Consider the following 20,489-nt stretch of genomic DNA (forward strand, 5'->3'; position numbering starts at 1 on the left):
TGTGTGTATTTATGTATGTATGTGACTGTGTGTATGTATGTGTGTATGTATGTATGTGACTGTGTGTGTATGTATGCATGTATGTATGTGACTGTGTGTGTATGTATGCATGTATGTATGTGACTGTGTGTATTTATGCGTGTATGTGTGTGTGTGTGTGTGTGTGTATTTGTGACTGTGTGTATTTATGCATGTATGTGTGTGTGTGTATGTTTGTGGAACCAGCAAATTACAGACCTTGTTACTACAGCATGGGGGGCAGGGGGTAAACAGTGTCACTATACAGTACCACTATATACAGTACGGGGGTGCTGGACCATGTCACAGACTACTGTGGTCAATTTATAAAGTACTGGGGCGGGTAGGGTCAGGCCAGCCATCTCACCGGCAGATTACAGACTGTGTCACTAACTCACTATATACAGTACTGGTGGGTTAAACAGTGTCACTTTTTACAGTAATGGGGGGGGTCAGACCATCTCACAGACTGTGGGCACAAGGTACCTCCTTTTGCAGACGTAATCTGATTCACTTTTTTTTCTGTGTTAAAAGATAAAACAAAAGATATGTATCAAATTCACATTTATTTTGGGGGTGGGGGGCCCTTCTTAGATTCTTGCACCTGGGCCCTGTGGTTTCTAGTTATGCCTCTTGCTAAGAGAAAGCCTGAAAATCACAACATATGACTGTGTCAGCGGGACAGACCTCAGTATCCTGTCCCGCACCAATTAGGACAGTTGGGAGGTCAATCAAATCTGCTTGCAAAATTCTATAGAGCTTGGTGCCCACTCCCTCCCAAATAAATAAATAAAACTATAAAAAATAACCCAATACAGAGATGCTAATTATTGTCTATGTTCCATAATAACAGATTGTACCTATAGAAACCTTGCCTATAAACATCATTATTGTGACTATTATAGCTCCTGGCTCGCTACATGCTGCAGATATCTAGCGGCTGAGCATTATATACACTTTGCATGTGTTATACAAGTAATTATTATTCCGGGGACTACAGCTATGATGAGTGTGCATTATATACACTTTGCATGTGTTATACAAGTAATTATTATTCCGGGGACTACAGCTATGATGAGTGTGCATTATATACACTTTGCATGTGTTATACAAGTAATTATTATTCCGGGGACTACAGCTATGATGAGTGAGCATTATATACACTTTGCATGTGTTATACAAGTAATTATTATTCCGGGGACTACAGCTATGATGAGTGAGCATTATATACACTTTGCATGTGTTATACAAGTAATTATTATTCCGGGGACTACAGCTATGAGTGTACATTATATACACTTTGCATGTGTTATACAAGTAATTATTATTCCGGGGACTACAGCTATGAGTGAGTGAGCATTATATACACTTTGCATGTGTTATACAAGTAATTATTATTCCGGGGACTACAGCTATGAGTGCGCATTATATACACTTTGCATGTGTTATACAAGTAATTATTATTCCGGGGACTACAGCTATGATGAGTGAGCATTATATACACTTTGCATGTGTTATACAAGTAATTATTATTCTGGGGACTACAGATATGAGTGTGCATTATATACACTTTGCATGTGTTATACAAGTAATTATTATTCCGGGGACTACAGCTATGAGTGAGCATTATATACACTTTGCATGTGTTATACAAGTAATTATTATTCCGGGGACTACAGCTATGATGTGAGCATTATATACACTTTGCATGTGTTATACAAGTAATTATTATTCCGGGGACTACAGCTATGAGTGAGCATTATATACACTTTGCATGTGTTATACAAGTAATTATTATTCCGGGGACTACAGCTATGAGTGAGCATTATATACACTTTGCATGTGTTATACAAGTAATTATTATTCTGGGGACTACAGATATGAGTGTGCATTATATACACTTTGCATGTGTTATACAAGTAATTATTATTCCGGGGACTACAGCTATGAGTGAGCATTATATACACTTTGCATGTGTTATACAAGTAATTATTATTCCGGGGACTACAGCTATGATGAGTGAGCATTATATACACTTTGCATGTGTTATACAAGTAATTATTATTCCGGGGACTACAGCTATGAGTGAGCATTATATACACTTTGCATGTGTTATACAAGTAATTATTATTCCGGGGACTACAGCTATGAGTGAGCATTATATACACTTTGCATGTGTTATACAAGTAATTGTTATTCCGGGGACTACAGATATGAGTGTGCATTATATACACTTTGCATGTGTTATACAAGTAATTATTATTCCGGGGACTACAGCTATGAGTGAGCATTATATACACTTTGCATGTGTTATACAAGTAATTATTATTCCGGGGACTACAGCTATGAGTGAGCATTATATACACTTTGCATGTGTTATACAAGTAATTATTATTCCGGGGACTACAGCTATGAGTGAGCATTATATACACTTTGCATGTGTTATACAAGTAATTGTTATTCCGGGTACTACAGATATGAGTGTGCATTATATACACTTTGCATGTGTTATACAAGTAATTATTATTCCGGGGACTACAGCTATGAGTGAGCATTATATACACTTTGCATGTGTTATACAAGTAATTATTATTCCGGGGACTACAGCTATGAGTGAGCATTATATACACTTTGCATGTGTTATACAAGTAATTGTCATTCCGGGGACTACAGCTATGATGAGTGAGCATTATATACACTTTGCATGTGTTATACAAGTAATTATTATTCCGGGGACTACAGCTATGAGTGAGCATTATATACACTTTGCATGTGTTATACAAGTAATTGTCATTCCGGGGACTACAGCTATGAGTGAGCATTATATACACTTTGCATGTGTTATACAAGTAATTATTATTCCGGGGACTACAGCTATGATGAGTGAGCATTATATACACTTTGCATGTGTTATACAAGTAATTATTATTCCGGGGACTACAGCTATGAGTGAGCATTATATACACTTTGCATGTGTTATACAAGTAATTATTATTCCGGGGACTACAGCTATGATGAGTGAGCATTATATACACTTTGCATGTGTTATACAAGTAATTATTATTCCGGGGACTACAGCTATGAGTGAGCATTATATACACTTTGCATGTGTTATACAAGTAATTGTCATTCCGGGGACTACAGCTATGAGTGTGCATTATATACACTTTGCATGTGTTATACAAGTAATTATTATTCCGGGTACTACAGCTATGATGTGAGCATTATATACACTTTGCATGTGTTATACAAGTAATTATTATTCCGGGGACTACAGCTATGAGTGAGCATTATATACACTTTGCATGTGTTATACAAGTAATTGTTATTCCGGGGACTACAGCTATGATGATTGAGCTTTATATACACTTTGCATGTGTTATACAAGTAATTATTATTCCGGGGACTACAGCTATGATGAGTGAGCATTATATACACTTTGCATGTGTTATACAAGTAATTATTATTCCGGGGACTACAGCTATGAGTGTGCATTATATACACTTTGCATGTGTTATACAAGTAATTATTATTCCGGGGACTACAGCTATGATGAGTGAGCATTATATACACTTTGCATGTGTTATACAAGTAATTATTATTCCGGGGACTACAGCTATGATGAGTGTGCTTTATATACACTTTGCATGTGTTATACAAGTAATTGTTATTCCGGGGACTACAGCTATGAGTGAGCATTATATACACTTTGCATGTGTTATACAAGTAATTATTATTCCGGGGACTACAGCTATGAGTGAGCATTATATACACTTTGCATGTGTTATACAAGTAATTATTATTCCGGGGACTACAGCTATGAGTGAGCATTATATACACTTTGCATGTGTTATACAAGTAATTATTATTCCGGGGACTACAGATATGAGTGTGCATTATATACACTTTGCATGTGTTATACAAGTAATTATTATTCCGGGGACTACAGCTATGATGAGTGAGCATTATATACACTTTGCATGTGTTATACAAGTAATTGTTATTCCGGGGACTACAGCTATGAGTGAGCATTATATACACTTTGCATGTGTTATACAAGTAATTATTATTCCGGGGACTACAGCTATGAGTGAGCATTATATACACTTTGCATGTGTTATACAAGTAATTATTATTCCGGGGACTACAGCTATGAGTGAGCATTATATACACTTTGCATGTGTTATACAAGTAATTATTATTCCGGGGGACTACAGCTATGATGAGTGAGCATTATATACACTTTGCATGTGTTATACAAGTAATTATTATTCCGGGGACTACAGCTATGATGAGTGTGCTTTATATACACTTTGCATGTGTTATACAAGTAATTGTTATTCCGGGGACTACAGCTATGAGTGAGCATTATATACACTTTGCATGTGTTATACAAGTAATTATTATTCCGGGGACTACAGCTATGAGTGAGCATTATATACACTTTGCATGTGTTATACAAGTAATTATTATTCCGGGGACTACAGCTATGATGAGTGAGCATTATATACACTTTGCATGTGTTATACAAGTAATTATTATTCCGGGGACTACAGCTATGAGTGAGCATTATATACACTTTGCATGTGTTATACAAGTAATTATTATTCCGGGGACTACAGCTATGATGAGTGAGCATTATATACACTTTGCATGTGTTATACAAGTAATTATTATTCCGGGGACTACAGCTATGAGTGAGCATTATATACACTTTGCATGTGTTATACAAGTAATTATTATTCCGGGGGACTACAGCTATGAGTGAGCATTATATACACTTTGCATGTGTTATACAAGTAATTATTATTCCGGGGACTACAGCTATGATGAGTGAGCATTATATACACTTTGCATGTGTTATACAAGTAATTATTATTCCGGGGACTACAGCTATGAGTGAGCATTATATACACTTTGCATGTGTTATACAAGTAATTATTATTCCGGGGACTACAGCTATGAGTGAGCATTATATACACTTTGCATGTGTTATACAAGTAATTATTATTCCGGGGACTACAGCTATGATGAGTGAGCATTATATACACTTTGCATGTGTTATACAAGTAATTATTATTCCGGGGACTACAGCTATGATGAGTGTGCATTATATACACTTTGCATGTGTTATACAAGTAATTATTATTCCGGGGACTACAGCTATGATGAGTGAGCATTATATACACTTTGCATGTGTTATACAAGTAATTATTATTCCGGGGACTACAGCTATGATGAGTGAGCATTATATACACTTTGCATGTGTTATACAAGTAATTATTATTCCGGGGGACTACAGCTATGAGTGAGCATTATATACACTTTGCATGTGTTATACAAGTAATTATTATTCCGGGGACTACAGCTATGATGAGTGAGCATTATATACACTTTGCATGTGTTATACAAGTAATTATTATTCCGGGGACTACAGCTATGATGAGTGAGCATTATATACACTTTGCATGTGTTATACAAGTAATTATTATTCCGGGGACTACAGCTATGAGAGTGAGCATTATATACACTTTGCATGTGTTATACAAGTAATTATTATTCCGGGGACTACAGCTATGATGAGTGAGCATTATATACACTTTGCATGTGTTATACAAGTAATTATTATTCCGGGGACTACAGCTATGAGTGAGCATTATATACACTTTGCATGTGTTATACAAGTAATTATTATTCCGGGGACTACAGCTATGAGTGAGCATTATATACACTTTGCATGTGTTATACAAGTAATTATTATTCCGGGGACTACAGCTATGATGAGTGAGCATTATATACACTTTGCATGTGTTATACAAGTAATTATTATTCCGGGGACTACAGCTATGAGTGAGCATTATATACACTTTGCATGTGTTATACAAGTAATTATTATTCCGGGGACTACAGCTATGAGTGAGCATTATATACACTTTGCATGTGTTATACAAGTAATTATTATTCCGGGGACTACAGCTATGATGAGTGAGCATTATCATACACTTTGCATGTGTTATACAATGTAATTATTATTCCGGGGACTACAGCTATGAGTGAGCATTATATACACTTTTGCATGTGTTATACAAGTAATTATTATTCCCTGGGGACTACAGCTTATGAGTGAGCATTATATACACTTTGCATGTGTTATACAAGTAATTATTATTCCGGGGACTACAGCTATGAGGTGAGCATTTATACACTTTGCATGTGTTATTACAAGTAATTATTATTCCGGGGACTACAGCTATGAGTGAGCATTATATACACTTTGCATGTGTTATACAATGTAATTATTATTCCGGGGACTACAGCTATGAGTGAGCATTTATATACACTTTGCATGTGTTATACAAGTAATTATTATTCCGGGGACTAACAGCTATGTGAGTGAGCATTATATACACTTTGCATGTGTTATACAAGTAATTGATTATTCCGGGGACTACAGCTTATGAGTGAGCATTATATACACTTTGCATGTGTTATACAAGTAATTTTTATTCCGGGGACTACAGCTATGAGTGTGCATTATATACACTTTGCATGTGTTATACAAGTAATTATTATTCCGGGGACTACAGCTATGAGTGAGCATTATATACACTTTGCATGTGTTATACAAGTAATTATTATTCCGGGGACTACAGCTATGATGAGTGAGCATTATATACACTTTGCATGTGTTATACAAGTAATTATTATTCCGGGGACTACAGCTATGAGTGAGCATTATATACACTTTGCATGTGTTATACAAGTAATTATTATTCCGGGGACTACAGCTATGAGTGAGCATTATATACACTTTGCATGTGTTATACAAGTAATTATTATTCCGGGGACTACAGCTATGATGAGTGAGCATTATATACACTTTGCATGTGTTATACAAGTAATTATTATTCCGGGGACTACAGCTATGATGAGTGAGCATTATATACACTTTGCATGTGTTATACAAGTAATTATTATTCCGGGGACTACAGCTATGATGAGTGAGCATTATATACACTTTGCATGTGTTATACAAGTAATTATTATTCCGGGGACTACAGCTATGAAGTGAGCATTATATACACTTTGCATGTGTTATACAAGTAATTATTATTCCGGGGACTACAGCTATGATGAGTGAGCATTATATACACTTTGCATGTGTTATACAAGTAATTATTATTCCGGGGACTACAGCTATGAGTGAGCATTATATACACTTTGCATGTGTTATACAAGTAATTATTATTCCGGGGACTACAGCTATGATGAGTGAGCATTATATACACTTTGCATGTGTTATACAAGTAATTATTATTCCGGGGACTACAGCTATGAGTGAGCATTATATACACTTTGCATGTGTTATACAAGTAATTATTATTCCGGGGACTACAGCTATGAGTGTGCATTATATACACTTTGCATGTGTTATACAAGTAATTATTATTCCGGGGACTACAGCTATGAGTGAGCATTATATACACTTTGCATGTGTTATACAAGTAATTATTATTCCGGGGACTACAGCTATGAGTGTGCATTATATACACTTTGCATGTGTTATACAAGTAATTATTATTCCGGGGACTACAGCTATGAGTGTGCATTATATACACTTTGCATGTGTTATACAAGTAATTATTATTCCGGGGACTACAGCTATGAGTGAGCATTATATACACTTTGCATGTGTTATACAAGTAATTATTATTCCGGGGACTACAGCTATGAGTGAGCATTATATACACTTTGCATGTGTTATACAAGTAATTATTATTCCGGGGACTACAGCTATGAGTGAGCATTATATACACTTTGCATGTGTTATACAAGTAATTATTATTCCGGGGGACTACAGCTATGATGAGTGAGCATTATATACACTTTGCATGTGTTATACAAGTAATTATTATTCCGGGGGACTACAGCTATGATGAGTGAGCATTATATACACTTTGCATGTGTTATACAAGTAATTATTATTCCGGGGACTACAGCTATGAGTGAGCATTATATACACTTTGCATGTGTTATACAAGTAATTATTATTCCGGGGACTACAGCTATGATGAGTGAGCATTATATACACTTTGCATGTGTTATACAAGTAATTATTATTCCGGGGACTACAGCTATGATGGTGAGCATTATATACACTTTGCATGTGTTATACAAGTAATTATTATTCCGGGGACTACAGCTATGATGAGTGAGCATTATATACACTTTGCATGTGTTATACAAGTAATTATTATTCCGGGGACTACAGCTATGAGTGAGCATTATATACACTTTGCATGTGTTATACAAGTAATTATTATTCCGGGGGACTACAGCTATGAGTGAGCATTATATACACTTTGCATGTGTTATACAAGTAATTATTATTCCGGGGGACTACAGCTATGAGTGAGCATTATATACACTTTGCATGTGTTATACAAGTAATTATTATTCCGGGGACTACAGCTATGATGAGTGAGCATTATATACACTTTGCATGTGTTATACAAGTAATTATTATTCCGGGGACTACAGCTATGAGTGAGCATTATATACACTTTGCATGTGTTATACAAGTAATTATTATTCCGGGGACTACAGCTATGAGTGTGCATTATATACACTTTGCATGTGTTATACAAGTAATTATTATTCCGGGGACTACAGCTATGAGTGAGCATTATATACACTTTGCATGTGTTATACAAGTAATTATTATTCCGGGGACTACAGCTATGATGTGAGCATTATATACACTTTGCATGTGTTATACAAGTAATTATTATTCCGGGGGACTACAGCTATGAGTGTGCATTATATACACTTTGCATGTGTTATACAAGTAATTATTATTCCGGGGACTACAGCTATGAGTGAGCATTATATACACTTTGCATGTGTTATACAAGTAATTATTATTCCGGGGACTACAGCTATGAGTGTGCATTATATACACTTTGCATGTGTTTATACAAGTAATTGTTATTCCGGGGGACTACAGCTATGAGTGAGCATTATATACACTTTGCATGTGTTATACAAGTAATTATTATTCCGGGGGACTACAGCTATGATGAGTGAGCATTATATACACTTTGCATGTGTTATACAAGTAATTATTATTCCGGGGACTACAGCTATGAGTGAGCATTATATACACTTTGCATGTGTTATACAAGTAATTATTATTCCGGGGACTACAGCTATGATGAGTGAGCATTATATACACTTTGCATGTGTTATACAAGTAATTATTATTCCGGGGACTACAGCTATGATGAGTGAGCATTATATACACTTTGCATGTGTTATACAAGTAATTATTATTCCGGGGACTACAGCTATGAGTGAGCATTATATACACTTTGCATGTGTTATACAAGTAATTATTATTCCGGGGACTACAGCTATGATGAGTGAGCATTATATACACTTTGCATGTGTTATACAAGTAATTATTATTCCGGGGACTACAGCTATGATGAGTGAGCATTATATACACTTTGCATGTGTTATACAAGTAATTATTATTCCGGGGACTACAGCTATGATGAGTGAGCATTATATACACTTTGCATGTGTTATACAAGTAATTATTATTCCGGGGACTACAGCTATGAGTGAGCATTATATACACTTTGCATGTGTTATACAAGTAATTGTTATTCCGGGGACTACAGCTATGAGTGAGCATTATATACACTTTGCATGTGTTATACAAGTAATTATTATTCCGGGGACTACAGCTATGAGTGAGCATTATATACACTTTGCATGTGTTATACAAGTAATTATTATTCCGGGGACTACAGCTATGAGTGAGCATTATATACACTTTGCATGTGTTATACAAGTAATTATTATTCCGGGGACTACAGCTATGAGTGAGCATTATATACACTTTGCATGTGTTATACAAGTAATTATTATTCCGGGGACTACAGCTATGAGTGAGCATTATATACACTTTGCATGTGTTATACAAGTAATTATTATTCCGGGGACTACAGCTATGAGTGTGCATTATATACACTTTGCATGTGTTATACAAGTAATTATTATTCCGGGGACTACAGCTATGAGTGAGCATTATATACACTTTGCATGTGTTATACAAGTAATTATTATTCCGGGGACTACAGCTATGATGAGTGAGCATTATATACACTTTGCATGTGTTATACAAGTAATTATTATTCCGGGGACTACAGCTATGAGTGAGCATTATATACACTTTGCATGTGTTATACAAGTAATTATTATTCCGGGGACTACAGCTATGAGTGAGCATTATATACACTTTGCATGTGTTATACAAGTAATTATTATTCCGGGGACTACAGCTATGATGAGTGAGCATTATATACACTTTGCATGTGTTATACAAGTAATTATTATTCCGGGGACTACAGCTATGATGAGTGAGCATTATATACACTTTGCATGTGTTATACAAGTAATTGTTATTCCGGGGACTACAGCTATGAGTGAGCATTATATACACTTTGCATGTGTTATACAAGTAATTATTATTCCGGGGACTACAGCTATGAGTGAGCATTATATACACTTTGCATGTGTTATACAAGTAATTATTATTCCGGGGACTACAGCTATGATGAGTGAGCATTATATACACTTTGCATGTGTTATACAAGTAATTATTATTCCGGGGACTACAGCTATGATGAGTGAGCATTATATACACTTTGCATGTGTTATACAAGTAATTATTATTCCGGGGACTACAGCTATGAGTGAGCATTATATACACTTTGCATGTGTTATACAAGTAATTATTATTCCGGGGACTACAGCTATGAGTGAGCATTATATACACTTTGCATGTGTTATACAAGTAATTATTATTCCGGGGACTACAGCTATGAGTGAGCATTATATACACTTTGCATGTGTTATACAAGTAATTATTATTCCGGGGACTACAGCTATGAGTGAGCATTATATACACTTTGCATGTGTTATACAAGTAATTATTATTCCGGGGACTACAGCTATGAGTGTGCATTATATACACTTTGCATGTGTTATACAAGTAATTATTATTCCGGGGACTACAGCTATGAGTGAGCATTATATACACTTTGCATGTGTTATACAAGTAATTATTATTCCGGGGACTACAGCTATGAGTGAGCATTATATACACTTTGCATGTGTTATACAAGTAATTATTATTCCGGGGACTACAGCTATGAGTGAGCATTATATACACTTTGCATGTGTTATACAAGTAATTATTATTCCGGGGACTACAGCTAGATGAGTGAGCATTATATACACTTTGCATGTGTTATACAAGTAATTATTATTCCGGGGACTACAGCTATGAGTGAGCATTATATACACTTTGCATGTGTTATACAAGTAATTATTATTCCGGGGACTACAGCTATGAGTGAGCATTATATACACTTTGCATGTGTTATACAAGTAATTATTATTCCGGGGACTACAGCTATGATGAGTGAGCATTATATACACTTTGCATGTGTTATACAAGTAATTATTATTCCGGGGACTACAGCTATGAGTGAGCATTATATACACTTTGCATGTGTTATACAAGTAATTATTATTCCGGGGACTACAGCTATGAGTGAGCATTATATACACTTTGCATGTGTTATACAAGTAATTATTATTCCGGGGACTACAGCTATGATGAGTGAGCATTATATACACTTTGCATGTGTTATACAAGTAATTATTATTCCGGGTACTACAGCTATGAGTGAGCATTATATACACTTTGCATGTGTTATACAAGTAATTATTATTCCGGGGACTACAGCTATGATGAGTGAGCATTATATACACTTTGCATGTGTTATACAAGTAATTATTATTCCGGGGACTACAGCTATGAGTGAGCATTATATACACTTTGCATGTGTTATACAAGTAATTATTATTCCGGGGACTACAGCTATGAGTGAGCATTATATACACTTTGCATGTGTTATACAAGTAATTGTTATTCCGGGGACTACAGCTATGAGTGAGCATTATATACACTTTGCATGTGTTATACAAGTAATTATTATTCCGGGGACTACAGCTATGATGAGTGAGCATTATATACACTTTGCATGTGTTATACAAGTAATTATTATTCCGGGGACTACAGCTATGAGTGTGCATTATATACACTTTGCATGTGTTATACAAGTAATTATTATTCCGGGGACTACAGCTATGAGTGAGCATTATATACACTTTGCATGTGTTATACAAGTAATTATTATTCCGGGGACTACAGCTATGAGTGAGCATTATATACACTTTGCATGTGTTATACAAGTAATTATTATTCCGGGGACTACAGCTATGAGTGAGCATTATATACACTTTGCATGTGTTATACAAGTAATTATTATTCCGGGGACTACAGCTATGATGAGTGAGCATTATATACACTTTGCATGTGTTATACAAGTAATTATTATTCCGGGGACTACAGCTATGAGTGAGCATTATATACACTTTGCATGTGTTATACAAGTAATTATTATTCCGGGGACTACAGCTATGAGTGAGCATTATATACACTTTGCATGTGTTATACAAGTAATTATTATTCCGGGGACTACAGCTATGAGTGAGCATTATATACACTTTGCATGTGTTATACAAGTAATTATTATTCCGGGGACTACAGCTATGAGTGAGCATTATATACACTTTGCATGTGTTATACAAGTAATTATTATTCCGGGGACTACAGCTATGAGTGAGCATTATATACACTTTGCATGTGTTATACAAGTAATTATTATTCCGGGGACTACAGCTATGAGTGAGCATTATATACACTTTGCATGTGTTATACAAGTAATTATTATTCCGGGGACTACAGCTATGAGTGAGCATTATATACACTTTGCATGTGTTATACAAGTAATTATTATTCCGGGGACTACAGCTATGAGTGAGCATTATATACACTTTGCATGTGTTATACAAGTAATTATTATTCCGGGGACTACAGCTATGATGAGTGAGCATTATATACACTTTGCATGTGTTATACAAGTAATTGTTATTCCGGGGACTACAGCTATGAGTGTGCATTATATACACTTTGCATGTGTTATACAAGTAATTATTATTCCGGGGACTACAGCTATGAGTGAGCATTATATACACTTTGCATGTGTTATACAAGTAATTGTTATTCCGGGGACTACAGCTATGAGTGTGCATTATATACACTTTGCATGTGTTATACAAGTAATTATTATTCCGGGGACTACAGCTATGATGTGAGCATTATATACACTTTGCATGTGTTATACAAGTAATTATTATTCCGGGGACTACAGCTATGAGTGAGCATTATATACACTTTGCATGTGTTATACAAGTAATTATTATTCCGGGGACTACAGCTATGATGAGTGAGCATTATATACACTTTGCATGTGTTATACAAGTAATTATTATTCCGGGGACTACAGCTATGAGTGAGCATTATATACACTTTGCATGTGTTATACAAGTAATTATTATTCCGGGGACTACAGCTATGAGTGAGCATTATATACACTTTGCATGTGTTATACAAGTAATTATTATTCCGGGGACTACAGCTATGAGTGAGCATTATATACACTTTGCATGTGTTATACAAGTAATTGTTATTCCGGGGACTACAGCTATGAGTGCGCATTATATACACTTTGCATGTGTTATACAAGTAATTATTATTCCGGGGAATACAGCTATGAGTGAGCATTATATACACTTTGCATGTGTTATACAAGTAATTGTTATTCCGGGGACTACAGCTATGATGATTGAGCTTTATATACACTTTGCATGTGTTATACAAGTAATTATTATTCCGGGGACTACAGCTATGAGTGAGCATTATATACACTTTGCATGTGTTATACAAGTAATTGTTATTCCGGGGACTACAGCTATGAGTGCGCATTATATACACTTTGCATGTGTTATACAAGTAATTATTATTCCGGGGACTACAGCTATGAGTGAGCATTATATACACTTTGCATGTGTTATACAAGTAATTGTTATTCCGGGGACTACAGCTATGATGATTGAGCTTTATATACACTTTGCATGTGTTATACAAGTAATTATTATTCCGGGGACTACAGCTATGATGAGTGAGCTTTATATACACTTTGCATGTGTTATACAAGTAATTATTATTCCGGGGACTACAGCTATGATGAGTGAGCATTATATACACTTTGCATGTGTTATACAAGTAATTATTATTCTGGGGACTACAGATATGAGTGTGCATTATATACACTTTGCATGTGTTATACAAGTAATTATTATTCCGGGGACTACAGCTATGAGTGTGCATTATATACACTTTGCATGTGTTATACAAGTAATTATTATTCCGGGGACTACAGCTATGAGTGAGCATTATATACACTTTGCATGTGTTATACAAGTAATTATTATTCCGGGGACTACAGCTATGAGTGAGCATTATATACACTTTGCATGTGTTATACAAGTAATTATTATTCCGGGGACTACAGCTATGAGTGAGCATTATATACACTTTGCATGTGTTATACAAGTAATTATTATTCCGGGGACTACAGCTATGATGAGTGAGCATTATATACACTTTGCATGTGTTATACAAGTAATTATTATTCCGGGGACTACAGCTATGATGAGTGAGCATTATATACACTTTGCCTGTGTTATACAAGTAATTATTATTCCGGGGACTACAGCTATGAGTGAGCATTATATACACTTTGCATGTGTTATACAAGTAATTATTATTCCAGGGACTACAGCTATGATGAGTGAGCATTATATACACTTTGCATGTGTTATACAAGTAATTATTATTCCGGGGACTACAGCTATGAGTGAGCATTATATTCACTTTGCATGTGTTATACAAGTAATTATTATTCCGGGGACTACACCTATGAGTGAGCATTATATACACTTTGCATTTGTTTTACAAGTAATTATTATTCCGGGGACTACAGCTATGATGAGTGAGCATTATATACACTTTGCATGTGTTATACAAGTAATTATTATTCCGGGGACTACAGCTATGAGTGTGCATTATATACACTTTGCATGTGTTATACAAGTAATTATTATTCCGGGGACTACAGCTATGATGAATGAGCATTATATACACTTTGCATGTGTTATACAAGTAATTATTATTCCGGGGACTACAGCTATGAGTGAGCATTATATTCACTTTGCATGTGTTATACAAGTAATTATTATTCCGGGGACTACACCTATGAGTGTGCATTATATACACTTTGCATTTGTTTTACAAGTAATTATTATTCCGGGGACTACAGCTATGATGAATGAGCATTATATACACTTTGCATGTGTTATACAAGTAATTATTATTCCGGGGACTACAGCTATGAGTGAGCATTATATACACTTTGCATGTGTTATACAAGTAATTATTATTCCGGGGACTACAGCTATGATGAGTGAGCATTATATACACTTTGCATGTGTTATACAAGTAATTATTATTCCGGGGACTACAGCTATGATGAATGAGCATTATATACACTTTGCATGTGTTATACAAGTAATTATTATTCCGGGTACTACAGCTATGATGAGTGAGCATTATATACACTTTGCATGTGTTATACAAGTAATTATTATTCCGGGGACTACAGCTATGAGTGAGCATTATATACACTTTGCATGTGTTATACAAGTAATTATTATTCCGGGGACTACAGCTATGATGAGTGAGCATTATATACACTTTGCATGTGTTATACAAGTAATTGTTATTCCGGGGACTACAGCTATGAGTGAGCATTATATACACTTTGCATGTGTTACACAAGTAATTGTTATTCCGGGGACTACAGCTATGATGAGTGAGCATTATATACACTTTGCATGTGTTATACAAGTAATTGTTATTCCGGGGACTACAGCTATGAGTGAGCATTATATACACTTTGCATGTGTTATACAAGTAATTATTATTCCGGGGACTACAGCTATGAGTGTACATTATATACACTTTGCATGTGTTATACAAGTAATTATTATTCCGGGGACTACAGCTATGATGTGAGCATTATATACACTTTGCATGTGTTATACAAGTAATTATTATTCCGGGGACTACAGCTATGAGTGAGCATTATATACACTTTGCATGTGTTATACAAGTAATTATTATTCCGGGGACTACAGCTATGAGTGTGCATTATATACACTTTGCATGTGTTATACAAGTAATTATTATTCCGGGGGACTACAGCTATGAGTGTGCATTATATACACTTTGCATGTGTTATACAAGTAATTGTCATTCCGGGGACTACAGCTATGATGAGTGAGCATTATATACACTTTGCATGTGTTATACAAGTAATTATTATTCCGGGGACTACAGCTATGATGAGTGAGCATTATATACACTTTGCATGTGTTATACAAGTAATTATTATTCCGGGGACTACAGCTATGATGAGTGCGCATTATATACACTTTGCATGTGTTATACAAGTAATTATTATTCCGGGGGACTACAGCTATGAGTGTGCATTATATACACTTTGCATGTGTTATACAAGTAATTGTCATTCCGGGGACTACAGCTATGATGAGTGAGCATTATAACTTTTGATGTAAAGATATATTCCATATTAATATCTGTACACTGGGCAGCTATATAAAATATTCATGTAGATGTGTTTATTTAACGGTAAATACAGTATATTTGCATAATTAACAAACGCATGATAAAAAGACGATGCAATAGCACTTAGGGTTCAATTTAACAAATCTCAGACGGACATGCTCCACTGCAGCAGATCATGTCCGCCCGACATCGCTAAATACCGACAGCTGTCAGCATTTAACATTGCACAAGCATTTCTAGTGAAATGCTTGTACAATGTTGCCCCCTGCACATTTGCAGCCAATCGGCCGCTAGCAGGGGGTGTCAATTATCCCGATCGTATCTGATTGGGATGATTGCACTCCGCCACCTCAGTCTTAATCGACCCCTTAGTCTGAACTTAAAATAAGTAGTAGATTTTTTTCTGACTAATGTCAGTTATGTCTATTTCGACTTCCCCTGTATCATGTCACAGCCATCAGCCAATCACAAATGCATATACATATATTCTTGCACATGCTCAGTAGCAGCTGGTGACTCAGAAGTGTAAAGATAAACAGACTGTGCACAGTTTACATTAGACAGTTGTTTAAAACGAAATACTCTATCTGAATGATCAGAGTTTAATTTTGACTTGAGTGTCCCTTTAATGACATACTTTAGGTTAAAAGCTGTGATCCATTACTAGACAATTTATTGAGCACAGACCGAGAGGGAGGGAGCAATATAGGAAAACAAAGGGCAATTGATATGGGTGGGGTGGATACCTAGGTTATAAATACATCTTTAAGGCGAGGTCTCCGGTGAGCAAACAGGTGTGCGGTGCTGAGCGTTTCCATGGTAATTCCTTTGTTTGCCATTGTCTTGGTTACTGAAACACATTAATGAACTGAAGTGTAATAAAGGAGTGAAGGTTGTTAAATGTAAATATCTGCACAAGATAACATCTTACCTCTTACATGTCTAGCTATCGTCTGTGTTTAAGGGCTTATTGACCCTTATGTTGCTTAAGATTCATGAAGCTTTGTATTTTGCTGAATGTTGTCACCTCGCCAGGTTAACCTAGACAGGTATAAGTAAGGAGGTGAGATCCCGTGGCATTCACCTCGTTTCAGGGTCAGATTTATTCTTCTGAAAGTTCAACACGCTAAAGTCTGGATTTGCTCTCCGAAAAGAGACAAATGCCACTACAGTCCACCTTCTTCCACATTTGGATCCTGAAGAACAATCTGAATGCACATCCCTAGTTATAAGTTACACATGCTGGAGGGTGTGCACGGAGGAACATGATTAGTTATAAGTTACACATGCTGCAGGGTGTGCACACAGGAACATGACTAGTTATAAGTTACACATGCTGCAGGGTGTGCATGGAGGAACATGACTAGTTATAAGTTACACATGCCTCGGGTGTACGCAGGAACATGACTAGTTATAAGTTACACATGCCTGGGGTGTACGCAGGAACATGACTAGTTATAAGTTACACATGCTGCAGGGTGTGCACGGAGGAACATGATTAGTTATAAGTTACACATGCTGCAGGGTGTGCACACAGGTACATGACTAGTTATAAGTTACACATGCTGCAGGGTGTGCACGGAGGAACATGACTAGTTATAAGTTACACATGCTGTAGGGTGTGCACGGAGGAACATGACTAGTTATAAGTTACACATGCTGCAGGGTGTGCACACAGGTACATGACTAGTTATAAGTTACACATGCTGCAGGGTGTGCACGGAGGAACATGACTAGTTATAAGTTACACATGCTGCAGGGTGTGCACGCAGGAACATGACTAGTTATAAGTTACACATGCTGCAGGGTGTGCACGGAGGAACATGATTAGTTATAAGTTACACATGCTGCAGGGTGTGCACGCAGGAACATGACTAGTTATAACTTACACATGCTGCAGGGTGTGCACGCAGGAACATGATTAGTTATAAGTTACACATGCTGCAGGGTGTGCACGGAGGAACATGACTAGTTATAACTTACACATGCTGCAGGGTGTGCACGGAGGAACATGACTAGTTATAACTTACACATGCTGCAGGGTGTGCACGCAGGAACATGACTAGTTATAAGTTACACATGCTGCAGGGTGTGCACGCAGGAACATGACTAGTTATGTTGCACATGCTGCAGGGTGTGCACGGAGGAACATGACTAGTTATAAGTTACACATGCTGGAGGGTGTGCACGGAGGAACATGACTAGTTATAAGTTACACATGCTGCAGGGTGTGCACACAGGTACATGACTAGTTATAAGTTACACATGCTGCAGGGTGTGCACGGAGGAACATGACTAGTTATAAGTTACACATGCTGTAGGGTGTGCACGGAGGAACATGACTAGTTATAAGTTACACATGCTGCAGGGTGTGCACACAGGAACATGACTAGTTATAAGTTACACATGCTGCAGGGTGTGCACGGAGGAACATGACTAGTTATAAGTTACACATGCTGTAGGGTGTGCACGGAGGAACATGACTAGTTATAAGTTACACATGCTGCAGGGTGTGCACACAGGTACATGACTAGTTATAAGTTACACATGCTGCAGGGTGTGCACGGAGGAACATGACTAGTTATAAGTTACACATGCTGCAGGGTGTGCACGCAGGAACATGACTAGTTATAAGTTACACATGCTGCAGGGTGTGCACGGAGGAACATGATTAGTTATAAGTTACACATGCTGCAGGGTGTGCACGCAGGAACATGACTAGTTATAAGTTACACATGCTGCAGGGTGTGCACGCAGGAACATGACTAGTTATAAGTTACACATGCTGCAGGGTGTGCACACAGGTACATGACTAGTTATAAGTTACACATGCTGCAGGGTGTGCACACAGGAACATGACTAGTTATAAGTTACACATGCTGCAGGGTGTGCACGGAGGAACATGACTAGTTATAAGTTACACATGCTGCAGGGTGTACGCAGGAACATGACTAGTTATAAGTTACACATGCTGCAGGGTGTGCACGGAGGAACATGACTAGTTATAACTTACACATGCTGCAGGGTGTGCACACAGGAACATGACTAGTTATAAGTTACACATGCTGCAGGGTGTGCACGGATGAACATGACTAGTTATAAGTTACACATGCCTGGGGTGTACGCAGGAACATGACTAGTTATAAGTTACACATGCTGCAGGGTGTGCACGGAGGAACATGACTAGTTATAAGTTACACATGCTGCAGGGTGTACGCAGGAACATGACTAGTTATAAGTTACACATGCTGCAGGCTGTGCACGGAGGAACATGACTAGTTATAAGTTACACATGCCTGGGGTGTACGCAGGAACATGAATAGTTATAAGTTACACATGCTGCAGGGTGTGCACACAGGAACATGACTAGTTATAAGTTACACATGCTGCAGGGTGTGCACGGAGGAACATGACTAGTTATAAGTTACACATGCCTGGGGTGTACGCAGGAACATGACTAGTTATAAGTTACACATGCTGCAGGGTGTGCACGCAGGAACATGACTAGTTATAAGTTACACATGCTGCAGGGTGTGCACGGAGGAACATGACTAGTTATAAGTTACACATGCTGCAGGGTGTGCACGGAGGAACATGACTAGTTATAAGTTACACATGCTGCAGGGTGTGCACACAGGAACATGACTAGTTATAAGTTACACATGCCTGGGGTGTACGCAGGAACATGACTAGTTATAAGTTACACATGCTGCAGGGTGTGCACGCAGGAACATGACTAGTTATAAGTTACACATGCTGCAGGGTGTGCACGCAGGAACAT

Source organism: Bombina bombina, chromosome 12 (assembly GCF_027579735.1).
Source record: "Bombina bombina isolate aBomBom1 chromosome 12, aBomBom1.pri, whole genome shotgun sequence".
Classification (NCBI taxonomy): domain Eukaryota; kingdom Metazoa; phylum Chordata; class Amphibia; order Anura; family Bombinatoridae; genus Bombina; species Bombina bombina.